The sequence below is a fragment of the Gossypium hirsutum genome, chromosome A11 (genome assembly GCF_007990345.1).
Source record: "Gossypium hirsutum isolate 1008001.06 chromosome A11, Gossypium_hirsutum_v2.1, whole genome shotgun sequence".
In the NCBI taxonomy this organism is placed as follows: Eukaryota; Viridiplantae; Streptophyta; class Magnoliopsida; order Malvales; family Malvaceae; genus Gossypium; species Gossypium hirsutum.
The window spans coordinates 115,660,133-115,687,149 of record NC_053434.1 but is presented as its reverse complement, the minus strand read 5'-3'; the positions used below and the strand labels follow the sequence as shown (position 1 = coordinate 115,687,149).

Sequence of the window (27,017 nt, the reverse complement as noted above, 5' to 3'; positions counted from 1 at the left end):
GCCATGAATGAAGAATAGAATTTTGAAGGCAAAGAAAATGGAGCATATGGAAAGAAAATCTGATGATTTCATTTAAAAGAAACTTTGGCTCAAAGCCATTACATATACCAATTATTGGTTGGTCAAAAGATCAACAAATTCATCACCTAAACACTACCTAACTCCACTTATTATATTGGAACTAGGTGATATTACTTGCACACTTAAACAAAGCTGGTAACCAGCTCTTTGACCATCAAGTTACATCAACTTGTCATCCAAACATAATTCAAAATGAACTAAATTATAAAAACATTGTTAAAAGGTAACAAAATGAAACTGAGATGAAGCAGTAGCATTAACATCTTCAGTTGCACGTACTTTACCCGGGAAACTTAAGTGCATGAATCTGCATGAGCTGGGTGATGTGTTGCATGTGTTGCATGGGAACTAACTTCAACACAAAGGCTTAGTGGTTAGCACATTAAGGGTTTTCTGGAGAGCATCAACGCTGAATGGAGAAACAAAGTGCAGTTGTTCACATTGATGACATCAAATTGTTACTGTGTAAGTGTTTAAAGTAAGACCATGTTTAGAGGAACAAATATAAAAAAAATCATTGCTTACGGCATAACGAGGGCACTCAAGAGAGCAATGGCATCAGCAGTGGCACCTTGGCCGGCAAGCTTAGGCACAAACAAGTCGTAATGACACTAGATGCTGGGGACTTTACGTAACTCATTTCTCAAAAGAAACATCCAGCCATCACAAACACCAGCATTGCTATCAGCATTTCCAGCTTCCTCACTTTTTTTCATTAACATAAAATAGATATAACGACTGGATTTTCATTTGAAAATAACTTGATAATCACAGCAAGGTATGGGCAACTGCAAGTTGTATGGAAGGGTGAAATTAAAATTTTAAAAATATTATAAAATATGTGCAATAAGGTATAAAATATACATATTTATATACTTAATTTCTTTCCTTGAAACAAAAAATGTCATTTGACTTTATGTTATAGTGAGAATAGTTTAAAATAATAAAATACCCGGGCAGGAGGAGACGAGCGTTTAAACCAATGCAAAGTTAACTCCAACTCCAACACACACTGGGATGTTAAACAGTACATTTAGTGCAAAGGCTGTCCCAATAACTACAATAAACATATACAACTAAATGCATGAAAACACATCTTAAACATTAATTATGATTTATGCATAAATTTTGTTTATTTATTTATTTCTTCATGTATATTTTATTGGTCTTGAGTTATATTTGCATGTAGCATACCTTCAGGTATATCAGCAACAATGACAGCAATTTCTGCAAGTAACCATAGCTAATACTTGACCAACTTTGGGTACTCAGCCTTACACAGTTCTGATAACGTAATTTAATTAAGTTAATTATATCAAAATGAATGAAGTTATGATAAGAATATAAGAGATCATTATTTACCAGTGCTGACTCCAAGGTTAGCAGCAAGAGATTAGATTATGAGAGCAAAGACTAAACCGATTAACACCACCCAAAACAGCTGAAAAGAATTATATACTGCTAACATTAAAAAGATATAAATAAGGCTGTATTTTTTTCGTCTCCCTCTTTAATTTACCTCATATCGATTGTTAGCTCCAGCTTGAAGATCTGTTGAGCTTTGGCCTGCAATGCAACAGCAGAGAAGCATTGAAGCTCAACCAGTACAGCAGCTACATTTTGTTTATATGTAACTAGCTTTAGTTCTTTTGTAATTTGTCTTTAATGTTAGTGAGATTAGTTGCTGATTTGAATGATGTTCAATGTGATGTAATTGCTGATAAGTCAGCTTTATCTTAGTGTGTAATTCAAGCTATGTTTTAGTCAAGTAATTAGTGGTAGTTATACATTAAGAAACTGTCTTGTAACTTACATGTTTTTAACTTAATGAAAGTTAATATGAAATCAGTTTTTTCAGATTTCATTTTTTCAATTCTTTTTGCATTAGTTTCTTTGCTTCTCTTCTCCTTAGTTTTTTGCTGCCAAAACCCCAACAAGATCAGTTTCCACTGTGACATGAAAGTGACACCATACCAGACGATGATCATTAGTTGTAGAAAAAGAATAAAGATTTGTGGAGAGGTACGTAAGGGGGGTGACTTACGGTTGTCAGGATCGAGGTAAGCTAGTGAGACCAGGAAACCAGGGCGTACATATGATAGAAACTTTTGCCATTCAGATTTCTATACATCACAAAACCATATGAATAATCCATGATATATATATATGTGTGTGTGTAAAATTCAGAAAAGAAATGGGAAGGAACCTCGTGATTATTTGAGTGATCAATATGATGATGATGATGATGATGATGATGATGATTGGGGAAGAAGTGTGGGGTTGTTCCTTGGACATTGATAGCAGTTATGCTGTTATTGCTCCCTACATCCCATGATTCAGGAACTGCAACTTCATTCTCTTGCTGTTGCTGCTGCATATTTCTCATCTCTGTCTACCGGTCGTTAATATTTAATTTACTGTGTATTATATGGATGGACACAGGGATTGAAGAAACCGAAAGAGTTTTTATATAGATTATAGAAGAAACTGTGGATTCCATCCAACAAAAAGACTGCGTAACTGTTGATAATGTAAAGAATGTGTATTATACGTAAGGGGGCTGTTAAGGACTTAGGGGAGATATTGTTATGGATTTTTTACAAAATTGTCTATGTTTTTTCTACTGTTTTACCCTCTGTTACTAGTAATTAACAGGAGCTGAAGGTGGAGGGAAAAGGACGGTGGAGACGGGCTAACTGGGAGAATTTTACTACTTCCTTTTTTTAGCAATTGCTAACCTCCCTTGCCGTGGCTTCCCATGTTAAAATGAAAATTAATAATAATACAAAATTAGTAGGATTAAATTAAAGCAATTTTTAGTTTTAATTTGAATCATTTGTTTTCTAAATTTTTATATATTTATGTATATGAATAATATTGTTAATTGTGTACATATCATCTCAGTTGTAATCTCATTAAGCTTCTTAGTTTCGTACAGATTCAAGTGCTTGAGACTCGCCAAATTTTACATCCCATGAGAGACTTCCTAATTTTTTCCCCCTAATATCCAACTCCTTCAAAACTACAGGTTTTGTGATGGCAACATATGATTTGTGCTGGGTTTGGCAAGCCCACTTTCCATCCGGCTTTGGGCTGCCGACATTCTTTTCAAGTTCAATATTTTTCACGATTGTGTCTTTTCTGAAGGTTAGATAGATGATTGCCAAAACGTAGTATTGGAAATTGGCCAACCATGCTGCTGTTACATTTTGTGGTTGAAGTGCATGCAGCTTGATGACATGCTGCAGCACATATGCTTGCTGTAACAGCAAGGTTTCTCTTTAGTTTCATTCTAATTAATCTAGTTTAAAATGGACAAGTTGATGACAACTTGATGCATTAGGTGTTGAATGACTAGTTTAGGTGGCTTGTTTATGTGTACAAGCAATGTTTTAATAGTCCCAATGCTGATTAGTGGGGTTAGTTGACTATTTGGTGATGTATTTGACTATAAATGTATGTTTTTTCTAGTTGAATGAATGAGCTGAATGAGCTATCAGCCATTAGCTCCCTTGCTGCACATTTGTGAGCAAGTAAAAATGCTTCTTGCACCTTGCTTCATGTTCTGTGCTCTTGTTCTCTCTTTTGTTGCTGCCTCTTGCACCAACAATTGGTATCATGAGCCTATGTCTTACGGGACCATTGATTTTGCTTCCCCTGCTTGTTGAAAAGAAAGAAGCTGTTAAAGCACAAGCAAGTCATTAAGGACTGCTTGTAGAGAAGATAATATCGGCTCAAACTTATAAGATCCCCAAACTAGCTTGAATAAGGTGAAGGAGGAGTTTAAAGGAAAGGTGTGAGCTTTCCAAATGTGCAAGCTTAGCAAGATGTCAAAGCTGCAAGCTTAGCAAAGTGCGAGCCTGATGAAGACACCTGTTGAAGACAATATGCAAAGATGTGAGTCTGTCAAAGGTGTGAGCTCAGCAACATGTGGAAGCTCAATGCGTGTTGTATAGTTGCAAGCCTCTTGAAGACAGTAAGCAAAGTGTGAGCCTGTCGAATTGCAAGCCAAAATGGCAGAATGAAGGCAAGCAACTATACTCACGAACTGTTTGTGCAAGAAGAAAATGAATTGATCAGCTTGAATCAAAGCATCTAAGAGCTGCCAAGTTCAAAAAACTTGATGAATGACTGGTATTTGCAGCATGGAGTCCAAGGAGGAGTATTGGAAATTGGCCAACCATGCTGCTGTTACATTTTGTGGTTGAAGTGCATGTAGCTTGATGACATGCTGCAGCACATATGCTTGCTGTAACAGCAAGGTTTCTCTTTAGTTTCATTCTAATTAATCTAGTTTAAAATGGACAAGTTGATGACAACTTGATGCATTAGGTGTTGAATGACTAGTTTAGGTGGCTTGTTTATGTGTACAAGCAATGTTTTAATAGTCCCAATGCTGATTAGTGGGGTTAGTTGACTATTTGGTGATGTATTTGACTATAAATGTATGTTTTTTCTAGTTGAATGAATGAGCTGAATGAGCTATCAGCCATTAGTTCCCTTGCTGCACATTTGTGAGCAAGTAAAAATGCTTCTTGCACCTTGCTTCATGTTCTGTACTCTTGTTCTCTCTTTTGTTGTTGCCTCTTGCACCAACACGTAGACCGCCATTAGAGAAAACACTAATTCTTATAAACACATTCCCCATTTTCGGCAAATCATTGTGAATCAACTAATCTAAGAAGGCCATCCTCAAGTAATAGACGTTGATGTCTATGATTCCAATCCCTAAAATCCATAAAATCATAATGATCTACAAGCACCCATAATACAACGTTTGAGACCTTGGAACTTCAAGTTCATCCCTCATTGTCTAATACGCCACGTCAATATTTTTTGTAATAATATTAGTTCGTTAAAAAGCTTGGTTGAGCTGATTACTTACGATTTTGGAGTTAGTATATGGTTCCAGCTTGGTTGAGCTGCTACTGAATTTACAAAGTGGGATCAAAGCAAATGATAGCTCAAATGAAAGAATCATCTACAAAATCAATCATCGAAACTACAATCACTTTACCTCAAATAAATCACAGAATTGTCATGGTATTTTAAATAGATCAAAATCATAAAATTAATAATGATTGTAATATCAATAAATCAATGTTGGATATTTTCCTATGGATGCAGTGATAATTAGTCGGCTGGCCCATTTTTTCATTTTAAGATTAAAAAAAACCTTGACATAAATGAAAGGCAACATATTAACGAAGACTAGTTAATAACTACTAATTAAGGTGATCCTAAATATAAATATTTTGTTTGAGCAAAACCCCGTGATAAATTGTCCTGCATAGGTGCTTGTGATGGTAGAGCTTTGCCCCGAGGCAAGAAGTGCAATGGCAAAAAGGGTTGAGCTTGATTTTCCAAAAACAGTCTGCAACGGCCAAAAATCATAGATTTTGGGATTGTTAATTAGCAATATTTTTAACCTTTAAATTTCATATATATATTTTTGGTTTAGGGTAATGAATATTAATGAGGTAGTAAATTGGGACCTGAAGAAGAAAAGAAGCATAGTTGAGGTTGAGATCGTTGCAATGATGGTGGTCTTCGCTGGAGAGATTATCGGTGAAGTAGACGGCGCCCGAAATTGAGACAACTGCAACGTTGATAGAAAATGCCACCAACAAGGCAAAGCTACTCTCTATCAAGAAATATCTACATGCATCCTGATGATCACAATATAGACAACGTACACCAAAGGCTTAGTGGTTAGGGAAAAAAAGAAGAAGAGATCAAAACTAAATTAAGCATTGCAATTACTAGATTGTTGTTTAATTTGCATATTTGGACTTACGTTGACCCCATGAACGGGGTTGGGTACTTATCCGGAAGCACCAGCGTTGAATGGAGAAACAAATTGTGTCTGTTCACATTGACAACAAATTGTTACTGTGTAGGTGTTTAAAGTAAGGCGATGTTTAGAGAAACAAATATAAAAATAATCATTGCTTCTGACATAAATAGGGCACCCAAGAGAGCAATGGCACCTTGGTCGGCAAGCATAGGCACAAACATGCCCTTAATGACACCAGATGCTGGGGACTTTACGTAACTCATTTCCCTAAAGAAACATCCAGCCTTCACAAACACCAGCACTGCTATCAACATTTCCAACTTCCTCACCTTTTTCCATTAACACAAAATAGATATTGTACAACCCAATCCTTGCCCGGGCCCAATATAACCTCACAGCCCAACTACCCAAAACCCAAATTAAACCAAATATACCTGCCCAAAGCCCATTACAGCCCAAGCCCAAACAAATCAAACCCTAAACCCACTAGGCCCAAAATAATGTGGCCCAAACCATAACAAAAAAAATAGTAAAATTTCAAACCCTAGGTGCGGCGCACCTAGGGTCTTCTGACTCCAACCGCCCCAATCACATCGTCAGTGCAAGTGGCACCTGCCTCCACAGCCGTTCACTTGTAAAGTAGATGAAGAAAAGACAATAAAAAATATAAAAGTCATGCAAAGTAGATACAGAAATGCAGCGAATTCAGGGCTTTGTTACCAAGATTGATGGATAATAAAGAACTGGAATTCTTTAAATATGTCGGGAGCCCAGAAGGAACAGATGTGTGTGCCTCCGAAAAGGGGTCGATGAAGGATGTTTACAAATTCAACCACCCAGTGGTTATCATATCGCTTCCGAGAATGAATGAAGCTGGAGCACAAGTTACGCCAAAAGTCGTAAGCCAGAAGCCCGTTGCTTTCCCTTATAAAGATAGCAAAAGGGTACTATGGAACTATAGCTGCAATGTGACAATCCCATGAGAGGAGATCTCGATTAATACATCAGAGGAAGGTCAAGACGAGGGTTTTTATATGTGCAGTGGAAGGCGTTATACCCCAAACACAAAAGTCAAGCAGGTTAAAGGAAAATCATTGGCAATTGAGCAAAATAAAGAGAAGCCGGCGAGACTTGAACCAACTGTTAATGAATCAATGACTGAAAAAGAAGCAAAGGAATTCTTAAAATTTTTAAAGCACAGCGAATATAGTGTGTAGAATAGTTGCACAAGCAGCCAGCTCGTATATCGGTGCTGGCCTTACTCTTAAGCTCTGAAACCCATCATAGCGCGTTGATGAAGGTGCTAAATGAAACTTATGTTGCTAACGATATCTCTGAGAAAAAACTGGACCACTTAGTCAACAATATAAGTGCCGACAACTTTATATTCTTCAATGACGATGAAGTACCGCTAGGAGGGCAAGGATCGACTAAAGCTTTGCACATCATGACTCGCTGTAAAGGGTACACATTACCGGGGGTATTGATTGACAATGGGTCTGCACTAAATATCCTACCCCTATCTACGCTGAGTAGGTTGCCAGTGGATAGTTCCCATATGAAGACATGCCAAAATGTAGTGAGAGCATTTGATGGCACGGAAAGGAAGGTAATGGGGAGAATTGAAATACCTCTCTTAATCGGACCGAGCACGTACGAGGTAGATTTCCTGGTCATGGACATTAAGCCTTCATATAATTGCCTATTAGGGAGGCCATGGATACACTCAGCAGGGGTAGTCCCTTCATCGCTGCACCAAAAGTTGAAATTAGTGGTTGAAGGTCGGCTAGTAACGATCAATACTGAAGAGGACATCATCGCAGTAATAACCAGTGATGCCCCATATCTAGAGGCAAATGATGAAGCAATCGAATGCTCTTTTCTGTCTTTAGAGTTTGTGAATGCGACATTCATCACCGAAGGAAATAGGATTCCAATGCCCAGGTTATCTGAGACTACAAGAATGGGACTACGGCTAACTGTTGAAAAAGGGGCCCTACCCGGAAGAGGACTCGAGAGATACCTCCAGGGAAGGATTAATGTACCAATGATGAAGGACAAACAAGACCGTTTTGGGTTAGGATTTAAACAGGGCACGAAACAAAGAAAGAAGGAACTTGAGAAGAAGCAAGAGAGAAAGAAAGCGCGATTGAGCGGGGGAGAAATCAAATGGGAACCGATGATCTTCCCCCATATTTCAAAGACTTTTATGTCTGGAGGAATCATGACTTTTGTGTCTGGAGGAATCATTCACCCCGAACGGAAGACATTGGGAAAGGAAATCATGGAAGGAATGATGGAAAATTTGGACATCAACGCCACATATGAAGAAGGAACTGGAGTAAAGTATTTGTCGAGCATTCGCCCCTATGAGCCGGGAAGTGTTCTGAATAATTGGACTACGAAAGAGATTCCTGTAGTCTTTAGAACTAACTGAGTAATGTCCAAAACACACCTATTGCTTTAGGCCTTGGAGTAATAAGTGTCCTTTTGTGAAATAGGCTTATGTTCAAAATCGTTATTTCAATGAAATACATCCTTTTGTCTTATTCCGTGCAAATATTCTTTTATTCTTTCATTCATAGTCATACCATACATATCATTGTTCTTAGATTCTTTTGTTCTTTGTATCTTCCTTCACACCTACAACAGGTCTCCAGATATCAACGATATGAGTGACGTTGTTACTAACTCAGAGTCTCCTTTTGAGCGAGATACATGTCTAGAGGGATCTCAGGACTTTGAGGATGACGGAGACTGTAACTTATCCCCTGAGTTGTTAAATATGGTAGAACACGAGGAGAAACAGATTCTACCCCACAAAGAGACAATAGAAGTCGTGAACTTGGGAGATGAGCTAGAAAAGAAGGAAGTAAAGATCGGAGCCTACATTACCATAGAGACCAAGCGGGACCTTATTGAGTTACTCCAAGAGTTTAAGGATGTCTTTGCATGGTCATATCAAGATATGCCTAGGCTAAGTACTGACATTGTGGTATATAGGCTCCCCATCAAAGAGGAATGCAAGCCAGTTCAATAAAAGATTTGAAGGATGAGGCTCGATGTTTTGTTGAAAATGAAAGAGGAGGTCAAGAAGTAATTCGATGCTGGTTTCTTACAAGTGGTTAAGTACTCAGAATGGGTAGCCAATATTGTCCCCGTCCCTAAGAAAGATGGAAAAGTACGAATGTGTGTGGACTACAGGGATCTGAACAGAGCCAGCCTGAAGGATAATTTCCCGTTACCTCATATCGACACCTTAGTGGACAATACGACAAGTTACTCACTTTTCTCCTTTATGGATGGTTTCTCAGGGTAAAATCAGATAAAGATGCATCCTGAAGACATGAATAAGACCACATTTGTGACCATGTGGGGAACATTTTGCTATAAGGTGATGCCGTTTGGACTGAAAAATGCGGGAGCAACGTATCAGAGAGCCATGGTAACCTTGTTCCATGATATGATGCACAAAGAAATTGAAGTCTATGTTAACGACATGATCGCCAAATCTTGGACAGAAGAGGAGCATGTGCAAGTCTTGAGGAAATTGTTTCTGAGATTTAGGAAATTTCAACTGAAACTTAATCCAGCAAAATGTACCTTCGGGGCCAGGTCAGGAAAGCTACTAGGATTCGTAGTCAGCGAAAAAGGGATTGAGATCGACCCAGATAAAGTCAAAGCCATACAAGAGTTACCTCCACCGCGTACTCAAAAAGAAGTTCGAGAATTCTTAGGAAGATTAAATTACATCGCTCGGTTCATTTCACAACTAACTAAGAAATGTGATCCTATATTCCGTCTCCTTAAGAAATACAACCCTGGTGTTTGGGACGAGGAATACCGGAAGGCTTTCGACAAAGTTAAGCAATATTTGTCTAATTCCCCAATGTTGACACCACCTAGTCTAGATAAGCCATTGATACTATATTTGGCGGTATTTGAAAATTCTATGGGATGCGTGCTTGGCCAACACGATGAATCAGGAAGGAAAGAAAGAGCGATATATTACATCAGTAAAAAGTTTACTGAGTGTGAGACGAGATACTCGTTCATTGAAAAGTTGTGTTGTGTTTTAATCTAGACAACCCAAAGACTGAAACAATACATGTTGTATCACACAACCTGTCTGATTTCTAAACTGGATCCTCTGAAGTACTTGATGGAGTCAGCTGCTTTAAACGGAAGAATGGCCCGATGGCAAATTCTACTCTCCGAATTTGATATTGTCTACGTAAACTAGAAAGTTGTAAAAGGGAGTGCAATAGCAGATTTTCTAGCTAGTAGAGCCCTAGAGGACTACGAGCCTCTGAACTTTGACTTCCCAAATGAAGATCTAATGTACATAGCAACCACTGAAGAAGACCCTCAAGAAGGTCATCCTTGGAAGCTAAACTTTGACGGAGCATCAAATGTTGTGGGTAATGAAATCGGGGCCGTCCTGGTATCCCCGAACGGAGATCATTATCCCTGCACTAGTAAATTGGATTTCGACAGCACGAACAATATGGCAGAATACGAAGCATGCATCATGGGAATATGCACGGCCATAGAACGTAAAATCAAGGTGTTAGAGGTATATGGGGATTCTGCGCTAGTGATTTATCAACTCAAAGGTGAATGGGAGACGAGAGACCCCAAGTTGATCAATTATCGAAGGCTGATGCTTGAATTAATTAGAGAGTTTGATGAGATTGTCTTCTGCTACCTCCTGCGAGAAGAAAATCAGATGGCTGATGCCCTGGCAACTTTAGCTTCTATGATCAAGGTGAATAAGCAAGAAGATGTGAAACCAATCTAAATGAGCATTTATGAGGCTCCGACTCATTGTTACAACCTTGAAGAAGAATAATAAAATGATGATCACCCTTGGTACCACGATATCCTGCGGTATGTGAAGAATCGTGAGTACCCCGACCAAGCTACTGAGAATGACAAAAGAACGTTGAGAAGACTGGCCAATGACTACGTCTTGGACGGGGAGATCCTATACAAGAGAAGGAAGGATCAGGTACTGTTAAGATGTGTAGACGCTATCGAGGCTAAGAAAATTTTGGAAGAAGTCCATGAGGGCATCTGTGGGACGCATGCTAATGGCTTTACAATGGCCAGGCAAATTATGAGGTTTGGTTATTATTGGTCCACCATGGAAGGAGACTGTATTAACTACGCCAAAAGATGCCATAAGTGCCAAATCTATGGAGACAAGATTAATGTGCCTCATTCACCTCTGCATGTTATGACTTCTCCATGGCCTTTCTCGATGTGGGGCATGTGATTGGGCCAATTTCACCAAAAGCTTCAAATGGGCATCGTTTCTTCTTTGTGGTCATCGATTATTTCACCAAGTGGGTAGAGGCCGCTTCATATGTCAATGTAACTAAATCGGAAGTTAGCAAATTCCTAAAAAAGGAAATCATTTGTCGATATTGAATGCCAGAAAGGATCATATCTGACAATGCATTGAATTTGAACAACAGTACAATAGCAGAGGTTTGTAGGTAGTTCAAGATTAGACACCACAACTCGTCACTGTATCGCCCAAAAATGAACGGTACAGTCGAAGCAGCCAATAAGAAAAACAAAAAGATTGTGGGAAAAATGACTGAGACTTATAAAGACTGGCATGAAAAGCTACTATTTGCCCTCTTTGCTTATCGAACGTCTGTCAGGACTTCCACCGGGGCAACGCCTTTCTCATTGGTCTATGGAAGGAGGCAGTTCTACCTATCGAGGTTGAGATTCCTTCCCTTAGAGTTTTGTCAGAAGTAAAGTTGGACAAAGCAGAATGGATCCAGTCCCGATACGATCAGTTGAATTTGATTGAAGAAAAGAGGCTAAGGGCTATCCGTCATGGTCAGATGTACCGAAAGCGAATGATGTGAGCTTACAACAAAAAGGTTTGTTCTAGAGAATTCCACGAGGGAGACCTATTGTTGAAAAAGATCCTGCCTATACAAAAGGATTTCAGAGAAAAATGGATGTTGAATTGGGAAGGACCTTATGTGGTGAAGAAAGCCTTTTCTAGAAGAGCATTGATATTGGCTGAAATGGACGGTAGAACTTTACCTAATCCCATGAATTCAGATTCGGTTAAAAAATACTTCGCCTAAAAAAAATGGAGAGGTCAAGGTGAAAACTCGCAAAAGGCACCTTGAGACCAAAGGGATTTTGAATTGAAAACCCATGAAGGGTGATTCAAATTTTGATTAAAGGTAGGGCATCCGGCAGTCCTACGATACCTAAATTAACAAGGAGGAGAGATGTTACATCTTGGGGCATCTACAAGAGTACCCTCTTAAACACATATTGAGCTTAAAAAGGGAATCCTCAAGAAGTTCGTACGGAGAAGCTCATGCTACTATATCTAGGGCGCCTATTTTCTTCTTATTCATTTTGTATTCCAGCAATATTTGTTGTCCATGATTAATCTACTCCCTTCAAATTTTGTTTCTGACAAATTTCAGCTCTGTCATCGTTATGATCTTTTTCAAGCATTGTGCATTGAAATGATGATTAATGAACTAAAGTCATTTTCGCAAAAAGAGTTCTGCATATAACTCTGAAAGTCTCTAAATAGTACAGGAACCTAAAACAAGGCTATTATTTAGAATTAACAAAACTTAAAGATTGGAAACATTTGAGAAGAAAGAGTTTAAATTGAGACTACCTCTGCGGGTTTTCTGTTCAAAGATCTAAGCTGAACAAGAAGACGGGGCACCATTTTAATGATCGAACCTTAATGAACAAATAGAAATGACAACCCGTACATTAAAAAAAGGGATTCATTCTCACAACATGCTACACTTGTGCATTCATAGATCATCCGTAACACATCTAGTTAGGATCATTTGATTCATTTCGATCACAGCATCCTAAGCATCACATTTAGTTAAGAGCATTTGATTCATTTCAATCATAGCATCCTAATTATTTGGCATAAACATAGATGCATGAAACTGGTTTTACAGATCATGTTCCTAAGAGGACGGTGCAGTAGAATCGGTGAATTCACAAGCCTTATCTCCCTAAGCAGTAGGGTAACAGGCTGAATTTACAGATCTTAACCCCCTAAGCAGTAGGGAAACAGATCGAAGATGAAGGGTCTTAAACCCCTAAGCAGTAGGGTAACAGACTGAATTGCAAATCTTAACTCCCTAAGCAGTAGGGAAACAGATCAAAGGTGATGGGCTTTAACCCCTAAGCAGTAGGGTAGTAAGCTGAATTTACAGACCTTAAACCCCTAAGCAGTAGGGTAACCGGTTGAATTCACAGATCTTAACCCCCTAAGCAGTAGGGAAACAGATCAAAGGTGACAAGCCTTAACCCCCTAAGCAGTAGGGTAACAGGCTGAAGATTTGTAGATCTCATTACCCTAAGCAGTAGGGAAACAGATCGAAGCTATGAATCCATTCTCTCTGAAATGGCACTGGAGAGGCTCGAAGCCACAGCAGATCTTCTTGAAGTTTCAGCGGAGTAGATTGAAGTTACAAGTCTTTGTCTCCCTAAGCAGTAGTAGAGCAGATCAACGACGCATGGGCCTTAACCCCCTAAGTAGTAGGGTAACAGGCTGGAAATTACAAATCTCTTCTCTTTGAAATGGCGTTGGAGTGGCTCGAAGCCACAGAAGATCTCCTTGAAGTTTCAGCAAAGTAGATTGAAGTCACATGTCTTATCTCCTTGAGGCTGCAGTAGAGCAGACTGAAGATAGCAAATCTTATTTCCCTGAAGTAGCAGTGGAGCAGATTGAAGCTATGAATAAACAGATCTTATCTCTCTGAAGTTGCAGCAGAGCGGATCAAAATAAACCCTATCTCACTAAAGTTGTAGTGGAGCGGATTAAAACAACAAGATGCACTAGGCTGAACGATGTTACAAGAGGAAGAGGAGCACCAAAGAAGTGAAGACTCAAGACCGGACAAGATTGGTCTTTCGAAAGTCTTTGCTCTGTTCTTGTTACACGACGACAAGCAAAGAGGGGCAGTTGTACAACCCAATCCTTGCCCGAGCCCAATATAACCTCACAGCCCAACTCCCAAAACCCAAATTAAACCAAATCTACCTGCCCAAAACCCATTATAGCCCCAGCCCAAACAAATCAAACCCTAAACCCACTAGGCCCAAAACAATGTTGCCCAAACCATAACAAAAAAAACAGCAAAATTTCAAACGACTCCAACCGCCCCAATCACATTGTCAGTGCAAGTGGCACCTGTCTCCACCGCCGTTCACCTGCAAAGTAGATGAAGAAAAGACAATAAAAAATATAAAAGTCATGTAAAAGGGCTATAAAGAGCAAAATCGAAGGCCATTGTAGTTTCGACTTTTTTTATATCAATAGACTTAAACACAAAACATAGATTTTAACAATACCTAAAGCAGGAGAATATCCCAAATCGGAAACCAAAATACCAAGAATCAAAATCGAAAGGCCAAAGGTGATTTTACCCCATTATTTATTTATTTATTTTTGAATCTATTTAATCAAGTTCATACGTATATAAACCATAAAAAAATATAAAAATAAAATAAAAAAGGATACCTTTTTTGAATTTCGGCCACAGCATGCGGTGGCCGGCGAAGGCGGCGCACGGCGGGGCAATGGCCGGACCCCCTGGCCAGGTCTGGATTTTCTCCAGAGAGAAAACCCCCCATCTCTCTCTCTTTTTTTCCCTCAACTCAGCAGAAATGAAATTTCAAAAAAAAAATTGTGACTTTTAAAGGCCCCTGGTATGCCGTCGTTTTGGTGCAAACACTCAACACCCAAAACGGCGTCGTTTTGGTGTAAAACGGGTCCGCCCGACCCGCCTGGGAAAAGATCCGCGTGTTTTTTTGCGGAAGGGCTATTTGCGCATTTAGCCTTTCCGCTTTTTCATGTATTTACAATCAAGTTTTTTTACTTTAAATTCGGCCTTGGAATTTGTCCCGCTTTCCAATTTGGCCCTCGGCAACACGCTGCATTTTAGGATGGGGGAATATTTCATTTTCAGTCCTCCTAGGTTGCACGCATGTTGCAATTTGGTCGTTTTCTTTTTATTTCTTTTGAAATTCGCCCCAAAATTTGTTTTTGTTTCGATTTTCGTCCCTCTTTTTACTTTTTCTCATTATTTTATTTTAATTTTAATATTCTTCATACTATTATATTTTATCACTGTTATTATTTTTATGTTTTTTTATTTATTAGCTTTTCATCATTTTTTTTACTTAATACTTATGTGTATATATATTATATAGTATTATTAATAGTTTTTATTGTTTTTTTGTCAATGTATTTGTATGTCACATATGTATTCTTTTAATAGATACACATATATTATACTCCGTATTATGCATATACATATTAACATTATATCATGTATTTTTTTTATAAATATTATATATATTGTGTACATACTTTTAATATTATCATGTATTCATTTTAATATATATGTATATATCTATGTAATATAATTAATAGTTATTTTTTAAACATTATTATTATTTTTTAGCATGCATATACTATGTAAATATTTTAAATATTGTATTTTTATTATGTATATATTTTTTAATACGGATACATTTTTTATATATTACGTGTATATATCTTTTAATATTGTATTTTTATTGTTATGCATATATCTTAATACTATATCATTTATATATTTTTATTTCTCATATTATCTTATGTTTATGTTTTTTAAACTATATCATGTATATACTACTACTATATATCTATTTATATAGTTATTAATAGTTATTTTTTAATATTATGATTATTTCTAATATGTATGTATTATGTATTTACCTCTAATACTATATATTGTATATTCTTACTATTATTATTATTATTATTATTATTATTATTATTATCAATATTTACCATTATCATAGCAATCCATTACTATTCGTGTATTGTTATTTCTCATTTTTCATATTATTGCTATTATTAGTATATATTGTTATTAGTATTTCACTACTATCACTTTTTATTACTGTTAATTTTAATACATACTATCAACATATTGTTATTCCTTCTTTATTACCATCTTATTACACTACTATTTTTCAAAATTATTGTTACTATTATTATTATTAATTCTTATTATTTGACATATTATTGTTATCACTATTTTTTTTCTTACTATCATTGCATTATTATTATTATTATTATTTACTTATTTTCTCATTACTTAGTTATTTATGTTTCTTATTCATTCATATTTTCGCTATTATTACGCTTTAGGCATTACGTTTATTCGTTTATTCATATATGTCTCAATATATCTGTAAATTTACATTATTCGTCATTATTATTATTGTTCATATCATCACCTTTGTTATTATTATGCATGTTAATGCTGCGATTTGTTTCTCATTTCACCATGTGATTATGATTATGTTGGTTCTTTACTCGATGCATGTAATTATGTTTTCTAAAATAAAACAAGTTTCTGTTGGAAAATTTAGACATCACATATATAATAAGGATAATTACATGTTATTATTTACTATCATGATAGGTTAGCCCAAATTAAAAGTGATCTAATTTGGTTAGAATTTTATTGGGCTTTTAATTATTAAATAAAGTATGGGTCAAATATGTGTAGATACTCTTCTAATCAAATTCTAATTAATGATGGGCTAACTAGAATTTGATTAGAACTAATATGCTAAGGTTATAAATATTAGGGTTATGGTCCCCAAATTATACACAAGATATCTTTTCTAATATTCCATCATTAGGAAAGAGAGAGCAGATATTCTCTGAATTTTTGCTAATTTGGAAGATCAAATCCCCAAGTTCCAGAAAGTTTCAAGGAATCCATGGATTTAGGTATGCTTCCGCATCTAGTTTTGTTCTTAATTTATTCTTAATGATTTGACATGACAGATCCTGGATTATTAAGTTATATTGTAAATTTATTTTATAAAATCTAACAAGTGGTATCAGAGCTTTATCATATTGAATCATTGAGAATGAATTGATTATTTATTAATTTTGGATTGATTCGTTTTTCTTTTTTTAATTTTATGGATTTGATATTTTAATTATATAGTATGTTGAATATTTGAGATTCTTGATAAATTTTTGGGCTTTGATTTTTTAAATAAAGTTTTAAAGTTTTATAAATATACTCTAGTTTAATATTTACATATGCTATTCGAAAGATGAAGGTTTATATATTTATTTATAATCAATTGATAAAAATTGATTTGTGAGATTTCTTTCTCTTCTTTTCACACAATTATTTTATAAGTTTTGGTAAAGTCATTATTAAATTAAAATTATAGACTTACAACTTTTTTGCAATTGAAGAATTCCAATTGGGTTGTATAATTGGCTTTGAAAGTTGTTCACTTGATAAGATATATATTTTTTGGTACTATTTGTTTTAAATTTTCTGTTTGTAGTTGAATATATATGGATCATCATCTTTTATCTTTATTTATGATAAATTATATTCACCATTGAATTCTATTCATATATACAAATAATTACTTTTGGTTTTTTTTATAATTATTTTATGTAAGTTTTAGTCTTTATGGAATCTGACTAAAATTAAAATATTTGGGATTATTTTTTTTAAATATGGTGGCTATGAATTTTCATAAGTAGTTGCGCATATAAAGACTTTTATATAATTTGGGATTCTTTTTATATTTTGTGGTTATGGATTTTTTTTAAGTATTTGTGAGTATAAAGAAGTTTTATAATAATGTTTTTAGTCATGAATATAAATTTGAGTTTACATTAAATATGTAAGGCAAGCCAGTATTATTTTTATATTTGTGTGTGTATATATATTATATGCATATCAATGATTTTGAGGATTAATGCATGATTATAGTTTGTGTGAACAGGTGTCTATAATCATTATTCAATAACATATCTTTTATAGTTTAATTGGTGAAATTAAGTTTTAATGGATATCATTGAAGTTATGGTTATATATACAATTTTATGGGTGCTTTGGTGCAAATTCATGTCAACTATATACATATTTAAATATTTTGGTTTTAAATTTGGTTATATAATTTTAGGTTTTGGCATCTTATGGTTCCAAATATTTGGTTAAATTATGATGATATGGTTTATTGTATGAATTGTGGGATATGCCAACTATTATGTTTTTTTTTTGAGATTTATTGGCTTGAAAATATTTTTCAAGTATTTATGTGAATATCTGTTTAATCATAAATACAACTTTGGATTTACATGGTAAATTCAGGGTAAGTTTTTCTATTTGATTATGAATACATGTATATGCGTGAATTGTTTTGGTGTTTTTATCCATGCCAAAGTTATGAATACATGTGTTTGTTAATTATTTGGCTTTGAACCACTACATTATTTCTGTTTGGTTTTGATATATGATTTTAGAACCAAAAAAAAAAAGAAAAGGAAATAGTCAAAAAAATTAAGGTTTTCGGTTTTTTTATTGCATTATTAAGACAAACTTATTTTGGGTTATTTCAGAGTCTATAAAGCAATAAAAAATTAGTTTTGGTATTTGACTATTGGGGAAATTTAAATTTAAATATTAGTATGTTTATATATATTTTAAAATAACTTAATTGAAGCAAAAAGTCACCAAAGTGATTTTTTTTGTATAAATTATTTTGTTTTAAAATATAAAAGTTTGTGTGCATGTAACTTAAGTTATGTTAATATTGATTGGCCCAAGTGAAGGTTAATAATATTACATGTGCAACTATGGTGATAAACATGTGACGGTTATTCGGTTCTACATGTGAGTAATCAATTGGCCCAAAGGAAGATTTATTATTCGACATGCTCTTATTGTCAATGTTTGATTACTACACCAAGATATCACTTACAAATTAATATTTTAGCCAAAGATGAAATATTAATGGAGTGTCCGATATCTTAAGAGGAGGTTTACCTTTATTCAAACTATTTTGGTTTAAATTTGAAGTTTTATGTGAAGTTTTTTATGGTTTATGATTTATTCAACTATTATTATATTTGCCAACATCATTGTATGTTGTTTTGGGATATATATATATTTATCATTATCTTTTAATTTGATTGAAAGATGAAATTAAGGTAAATATTTTGAAGCAAATAAATTCAGATTTTGGATTTTAATTAAGGATGTCTAATATTTTAAATAAATTAGTTGAAACAAAATGCCGCCAAAGTGACCTCTTTTGTATAGATTAGTTTATTTGAAATATTAAGATGATTATATGTTTTTGTGATTCATGCGTTTATTAATTTACCCAAAGGTAAGTTAATATTTGGCAGAATTACAATGACATCTGTGGTGATAAATGTGTGACAATTATAAGGTATTTTATGTGAGCAATATGTTAGTCCAAAGATTAATTCATTGTTTGACATAGTTTATTGTCAATGTTTGATTGCTACAACAAGAGTACCACTTACTGTTAATATTACTGTCCAAATACTTAATATTAATGTTGTGTTTGGTATCTTGAGATGGGATTAGCCATTATCCTGAATTTATTGTTTACTATGAATATTGATTTGAGCTTATTTTTATTTATTTTTTGTTCTATATTCAGCTAATTCATATTCTACTGCCACAATATCTGCTAATATAAATTCTATACCCATACTTAATGGGGCTAATTTCAATGAATGTAAAAGGCACTTACTTATAGTGCTTGGCTATATGAACATAGACCTTGCACTAAAGGAAGAACTACTCGCACCTCTCACTGCAGAAAGCACCCCCTATGTTAAAAGAGATTTTGAGAGGTGGAATCGTTCAAATTGCATGAGTCTAATGATCATGAAGCACAACATTTTAGAAGCCTTTAAGGGCATAGAATCTGAAAAGATTACTCAGGCCAAGGTTTCCTTGATGAAATTGAGAAATGTTTTGCTAAAAACGATAAGGTTTAAATGACATCACTTATGACTTCTTTAATGTCTGTAAAGTTAAGGGTTAAGGAAATTCTGAGCAATCTAAGGGCTATGAATTTTATGATCCCACAATTAGGAATATTTTTTAGACAAGAATTGCAACATTCTTTGAGGATGTTGAGTTTGGGGGGAGAAATAAGGTTAGAAACATTGCTTTTGAGGAGGAATTAGATTCTAACTCAGTTCCTACTATCACTTTTGATGATGTTTAGACTCTCATACCTATCATTGATTAAGAAGTGAATCTAGAACCTTAATAAGACAATGTTAAACAACTCCCTATTCAAGATGACGTAATTGTTCCAGAAGAAGAAACTCAACAACCTCAAGAATGAATGTCATTAAAAAGTCCACTAGAGAAATGGTTATAATGGCTTTAGTGGAATATTTTGACCTCAAGCTACATCAGATGAATATTAAGTTAATGGTTTCTCAATGGTAACATTGATCATACATTTATATGGTGCAATTAGAAAACTTTGTGTCTGATGATACAAAAGTAATGATTTGCAAATTAAAGAACTTCATCTATGGGCTTAAGTAGCATTCTCGTCAATAATATTACAAAATTTACCAAATGATTATCTCATTCGGTTTAGAGATGAAATTTGTTGATAATCGTTTATACCATAAGTTTAGTGGGAGTAAAGTTTTATATTTGGTTTTATATGTTAAAGTTTTATGTTTGGTTTTATATGTTAATGACATACTGCTTGTCAATAATAAGTACAACCTCAATCAATGCCCTAAGAATGATATTAAGATTACAAAAATACATTAGATTTTTTACATTTTAGCAGTGGAAAGTCTAATGTATGCTCAAGTTTGTATACAATGGAATCTTGTATACACTATTGGGATGTTAGGCAGATATTTTAAGCAACCCTGGTTTCAGTTGTTCTTGTTTAATCTAAGTAACGACATAATCCTCTTAAATCGCATTATATTTTTTATTCGATACCTCAAAATAATCCTTTCATAAAAGTAATATTCCGTATTTGGTAATTCGAGACAATCGTGCCCTAACTTACTGGGTTTCAATTTTTCTCATTTAACCTAAATAACGGAATATTCTTTCAAAAATCGCGATACGAGTCTTAAAAATGCTTATTCTCAGAAGTACGAGGTGTTGTGCCCTAACTTACTAGGTATGACATTTTGTCACCTCGAAATAAGAATTTGGTTTAAAATAAAGGCAACATTCGGTATTTGAGTGTAAAAGCCCAAATTGCCCGAGCCCAATTACAATTAAAACCCACTTACAACCATCAGCCCAATCTGCAAGCCCATTTCAATTAAACCTAACTACCCCTAAACCCAAATACATTACCCACAAGACCCATTTATAAACTTAAACCCGGTTGGCCCAATACAACCCAATTACCCAAACACCCTCAGCCTAATATTGACCTAATTTCTAACCCAAGCCCAATCTGACCCTAATAGCCCAAGTCACACAAAACAAGTCAGAAACCCTAGCCCCTTAGGTGTGCCTCCCCACTTGCCTCTGCCAAAGTCAGCCGCCGACCTAACCCCCACCTGCCCCTAACACCGCCATTTGACCAGCGCCGCTCCACCGATCGTGTCCTCCACCGACCGCACCTGCAAGCAGTAAAAAGAAAAGACAGAATAGTAGAAAAAGAAAACAACTTGTAAAAAAAGATAGGCTATAAAAGCCGATTAAAAAGCTTTGTAAAAGGTTGGATTTTTTGTCAATACATACATATATTTTCAAAAAAAAATTCAGTATATAGAGTAAGAAAATCAACCCAAAATCAAGGAAATAGAGAACAAAAAAAAAACCCCAAAGATCGAAGAATCAGAAGCTAAAAAAGCCTAAAGGTGATTTCTTTTTTTCTACTTTTATTTTCGTTTTAAAATTTATTTTATCACCCTTATCTATTTAAATATAATGAAATAATAAAATAAATAAGTAAAAAAAATAAAAAAAATCTTACGGTGGCCGGCGCCGGCGCCGGCGAAGGTCCGGTGACCGGATTGGTGACCTGTCTATGACCGGAAATCGCTCAGCCCTCCCCCTCTCCCTTTTTTTCTCTGATTTTTGTTCCAAATGAATTTTTTTTTCTGATTTTTAGCTTATTTATACTAATCGAAAATGGCTCCGTTTTGCGTTAAAGACCCAGGGCATAAAACGACGTCGTTTTGCCCTGGGTCGGACCAACCTAACCCGACCCACTAGGATCGGCGTGTTTTTTTAAGGGAGGGGTTATTTGCGCGTTTAACCCCTCCGCTTTTAAAATGTTTTGCAATTAAGTCTTTCATGTTTTTAATTTGGCCACATAATTTTTTGATGTTTTCAATTTAGTCCCCGTGCATGCGCAGCGTTTTAATTGTAGGACCCCAAACCCGGCCCAGTCTTTATGACCGGATCCGACATGCCACATCGAAGCGTTCAAAACATTTTATATTGTTGATCCAGAAAAACTTACTTAGTGTTTAAAAGATAATTTCATTATAGGTTAAAGTGAATGGAAGCTGTGCACCAGGTAGGAAACCGGAAAAGAGGTGGTGAGTCCATTGGACTGCTTAAGTACCAAGCTCCCTTCAGATCCAATCCTAGACATGCATACCGCCATTTCCACACCTTAACGTCATGGATATTTCTAGGAAACCGATTTGATTAAGTCATTTTTAGGAAAAGTGATTAATTTTGGAAAATACTTTCATTGCGGAAGCTTTGCTTGTTGTCGTGTTATTTTGAAATCAATTGTTGTTTTTGAAAATGCGCCCTAAAGCTATCCAATTTCAACAGTTAAAATAAATAATACCTATCTTAGTAATACATATTAAAACCATCAAAAATAATTAAGCGGCCTTATTACATTTAAAAACCCAAAACTTCAACGTAAATAAAAGGATGTCCAGTTCACCAGAAGAAAATCAAACTTTCAGAACGGGTGGCCACTCCGAATTCCCTCACAGCTCCAAGCCCACTATGGTTGGGGATTTCCTGCGTGGATGAAAATAAAAGGGGTGAGTTTGGGGAAACTCAGTGTGTAAGGAAAACCCATTCAAAGCCCAAGTCAGCTCAAGCCTATTGGGCCTAAGCCCATTCAGGTAACAGTGGTACTGGGCCAGAGCCCTTTTCAGATTACAATAAACTGGGCCTTAGCCCCTTATTCAGATAACAGTATGGCTCATAGGCCCATTTCAAAATACATGCAACATCAGTAAACATATGCAAGCCCATTTGGGGAGACTACTCAACCCACCAACCACTACACTCCACCCGTACTAGCCATACACTCCATGTGGGGAATAGCTCAACCCAACCAGCCCAACACTCCACAGTTGCAGCCTTGCTGCTCAGTTAACAGTAAATTGAGGCAAAGCCTCCAGTACGTGGACAAGCCACTTTCAGTACTTCCTCCGTCAATATCTCAGTCCCATGCATTAGATAATAACAACATGGCATGCAGTAAATAACAACAGTCAAACATGCATTTAGGTCAATTTAACCCTAGGGGTATTTCGGTAATTTATCTCCTAGGGGTAAAACTGTAAATTTTCCACTTTTAAAAGCATTTCAGTAATTTATCTATTTTAGGGTTTTTCATGCATATTCCTACCTTTCATGTACTAACAGAATCACGTACCGAGGGTTCTTACCGAATTGGGCTCGTTGGCCCATCATTCCAATTTTGGCCCATTAAGCCCAAAAATATCGAGGGCACAGAAATCATGCACTTTGCAGTCCAAATTTTGCAGCTTACCAAAAACATTAATCGATTTACCTCACGAGCATTCGCACACTCGCAAATCTAAAAAAAATATCGGTTTTCGGCTTTTCGGCTTTTTGACTTTTGCCGATCCAGACTAAGAAAAAGGGTGTTAGTTACACACCTGTTTGCGACGATATGCTGACGAGATCCACACACGAACCGCCTACAATTGGATTACTAACACGTTAATCTAACTATTCAAATACAAACTACGTATTAACCCCTTACAATATTCGGCCAACCACACCTACAGATCATAGTAAGCTTATAAGAAATCAATAAGCAACTCATTAACAAATTTTTGTCAATGTTTACCACATAATCATAATTTCACTACAAGCTGTCTTCCTGAGCAACAGTCACTAAATTATTTATAACTGGAGCTACGAAAATCCAAATCTAGTACAATTAATTTTCCCTGAAAATAGACTCATATATCTTATATCCATAAAATTTTCAGAATTTTTGGTTTGGCCAATCAATACCAGATTTTTATCAAAGTTTCGCATGTTTCACTGTTTGACTAATCTGACCACTCTTCATTACGAATCAAATTTCTCATTGTACAGAATTCAAAATATATTCTCGTTTATTCCATTTGAAACTAGACTCATTGAGCTTTAATTACATAATTTATGCAGCTTCTAACTCATCTCCCACAATTTATGGTGATTTTCCAAAGTCACGTTACTGCTGCTGTCCCAAGCAGATTTATTACCAAATCACTCTTTCACACCTAACTTGCATGCTTGTTATTTAAACATGTATATCACCAATCAATCATCAAGCACAACATGTTAGCTGATTTTTCCCTTTAACATCTAAGGCACATGCATGCTCATTTGTTTGGCTCAACTTCACCTATCTTCCATTTTTCTTCAAAAGAACATGAAACAACAACCATTTCCTTCATTTTAATTCATGACTAAATGCTCACAACACAACTAAAAATCAAAATATACTTCAAGAGTTAAGGTAGAATCAAGAAGAACTCATGAACCTCAAAATAGAAGCAAGGTACCAAGAACTTACCTTCAATTTTCCTCCTCCTAATGACCGAATACTCAAGAGCTTTCTCCTCTCCTTTCTCTTCTCTAACTTTCAGCTATGATGAACAAAGATGGACAAAACTTTGTTCTTTTCACCCCTTTTTCTTTTAATAAAATTTCATATTTCATCCATTTAATTCTTTAATACAAAAGACATGAAATTCCCATCATGGAACATTTACCTGAACCATTATCATGGAACATTTACCTAATCCATTATCATGGAACATTTACCTAACCCCTTATCAATTTGTATCAATTTGTACCATAAATTATGGATATCAAGTCCACATTTTGTCTACAACAACATGATGGCTGGCCACTTCATGTAAAATGGGAGGTTTGTCATGCAAATCCTCCTATTTTGCACTCCTATTTATTTGGTCACTTCAATTTAGCCTATAGCATTTTCAAACATTTTCACATAGGTCCTATTTCATAATTTCACTCACAAATGACAAAATTAAAGCATGAAATTTTGCCAACATTCACAGAATTCCCGAAAATTGGGGCGTTACATTAATGACTGGGAATATTACGCTTTTGGTCCCTTTACATTTCTCGCGTGTTCAAATAAGCCCCTTCTCTTCCTTTTATTTTCAAATTCACCCCAAAACTTTATTTTTACTTCGAATTTAGTCCTTTTTTCCAGATTTAATTAAGTTTCTATATTATTTTTGCCTTTTTAATATATTATTTATTATTTTATTTGACATTGCGTATATTAATATTAATATTAATATTGTTATTATTCTTATCATTATTATTATTATTATTATCATGTGTTGTTATATATATATATTTAATATATGTATGAATATATTTAGGTAATATCATTAACAATTATTATTATTATTCCTAATATGTATATATTATGTATATTTCTAATACTATATGGTATATTTCTAATATTATTTTGTATATATATATGTACATACTTATATAATGTATGAATTTTTTTACTATCACTTATAATGTAGGTATATTATATATACTTTATACATATTATGTATATATATTTAATATCATTAGTTATATGTTCCTTATACTATTCCATGTATGAATTTTGTATCATATTATGTATACATTCTTAAATACTATGTTATATATGCATATTTTTTTTAATACCGTATTGTTATATATTCTTAATATTATACATTGTATAAATTCTCTTAAATAACTATTGTAGAAGCCCAAATTGCTCGGGCCCACTTACATCACACCAAGCCCTTAACCCATCAAAATACCCTCAGCCTATATACATTTACAACCCAAACCCAAATACTACTAACCTAACTACCCATTTGAACCCATCAGCCAACCCTTACCCAACCCAATAACTAAACCTATCCAAACCCACAAAACCCAAGCCCGTTTACAACCATAACCTAACACCCAAGACCCAAATCAGAAACAAAATGCCTAACCCTAACCCTAGCCCCGTTTGGCTCCCACTTGTGCTGCCACTGCCACCAAAGCCTGCAGCACCGGCCACTTGCCCTCTGCGCCCCCATCACCTCCACCGTTCAACTGCTCCTGCAAGACAAAAAGGGACAAGACAGAAACTAATAAAAAAATAAATTGTAAGGCTATAAAAAGCCATGAAAATCAATGTAAAAGGGGGGGGATATGGTTTAATACAAAAAACGAATGTAACGAGGGCATTTTTTTTTCTTTCTTTCTTTCCGAATATTCAAAAGAAAGAGCAAAAACAATACAAGCACAAACAGATCGGAAATATATAAGGGGAAATACAAAAAATAAGATCCATCCAGCAACCAAATACCAACATCAAAACCTTAAGGTGAATATTTTTATTTTTATCTCTGTGTTTACTTTCGAATTTACTCCTTGTACATTTATAAATACAAAAATATAAATAAACATAACAATTTTAAAAACGTAAATAAAGAGCAAAAAAAATATTAGAAATTTACCTTCTTTTGCCACCGTGCACGGTGGCCGGCGCCGGCTTCAGACGGCGGCCGACGATCGGCCGGTGACCGCCCGCCTAGCCGGGAACCCCTTCCCACTCCCTTCTCTCTTCTTTCTCTCTTTTTTTTTCCTTTCCCCTCTCAAATGAATTTTTTCAAAAATTTTTATCTTTTATAGGGGACCAAAACGGTGCGTTTTGGTCCCCTCCGGTTAAAACAAAAACGACGTCGTTTTGGCCCTGGGTCGGGTCAACCCGACCCCTCCGAATAGGATCCGCGTGTTTTTTAAAGCGGAAGGGCTAATTGCGCTTTCAGCCCTTCCGCTTTTCTGGGATTTTACAATCAAGTTTTTTTTCATTTTCAAATTGGCCCCATAATTTTTAGCCCTTTTCAATTTGGTCCCCCGTGCTGCGCTGCGTTTTGACCAAGGGGTTTATTGTGCTTTTAGCCCCTCCAGGTTAGGCGCGTTTTATAATTTCGTCCTCTTCTTTTTATTTTTATTTCAAATCGGCTCCAATA

The 27,017-nt window shown here is 35.3% G+C and overlaps 1 pseudogene; it reads right to left on the bottom strand.

The window, feature by feature from the left end:
• Positions 1 to 3,005: 3,005 nt before the first annotated feature.
• The window catches only part of LOC107956399 (metal transporter Nramp5-like), a 62,468-nt pseudogene continuing 38,456 nt past the window's right edge, over positions 3,006 to 27,017 (bottom strand).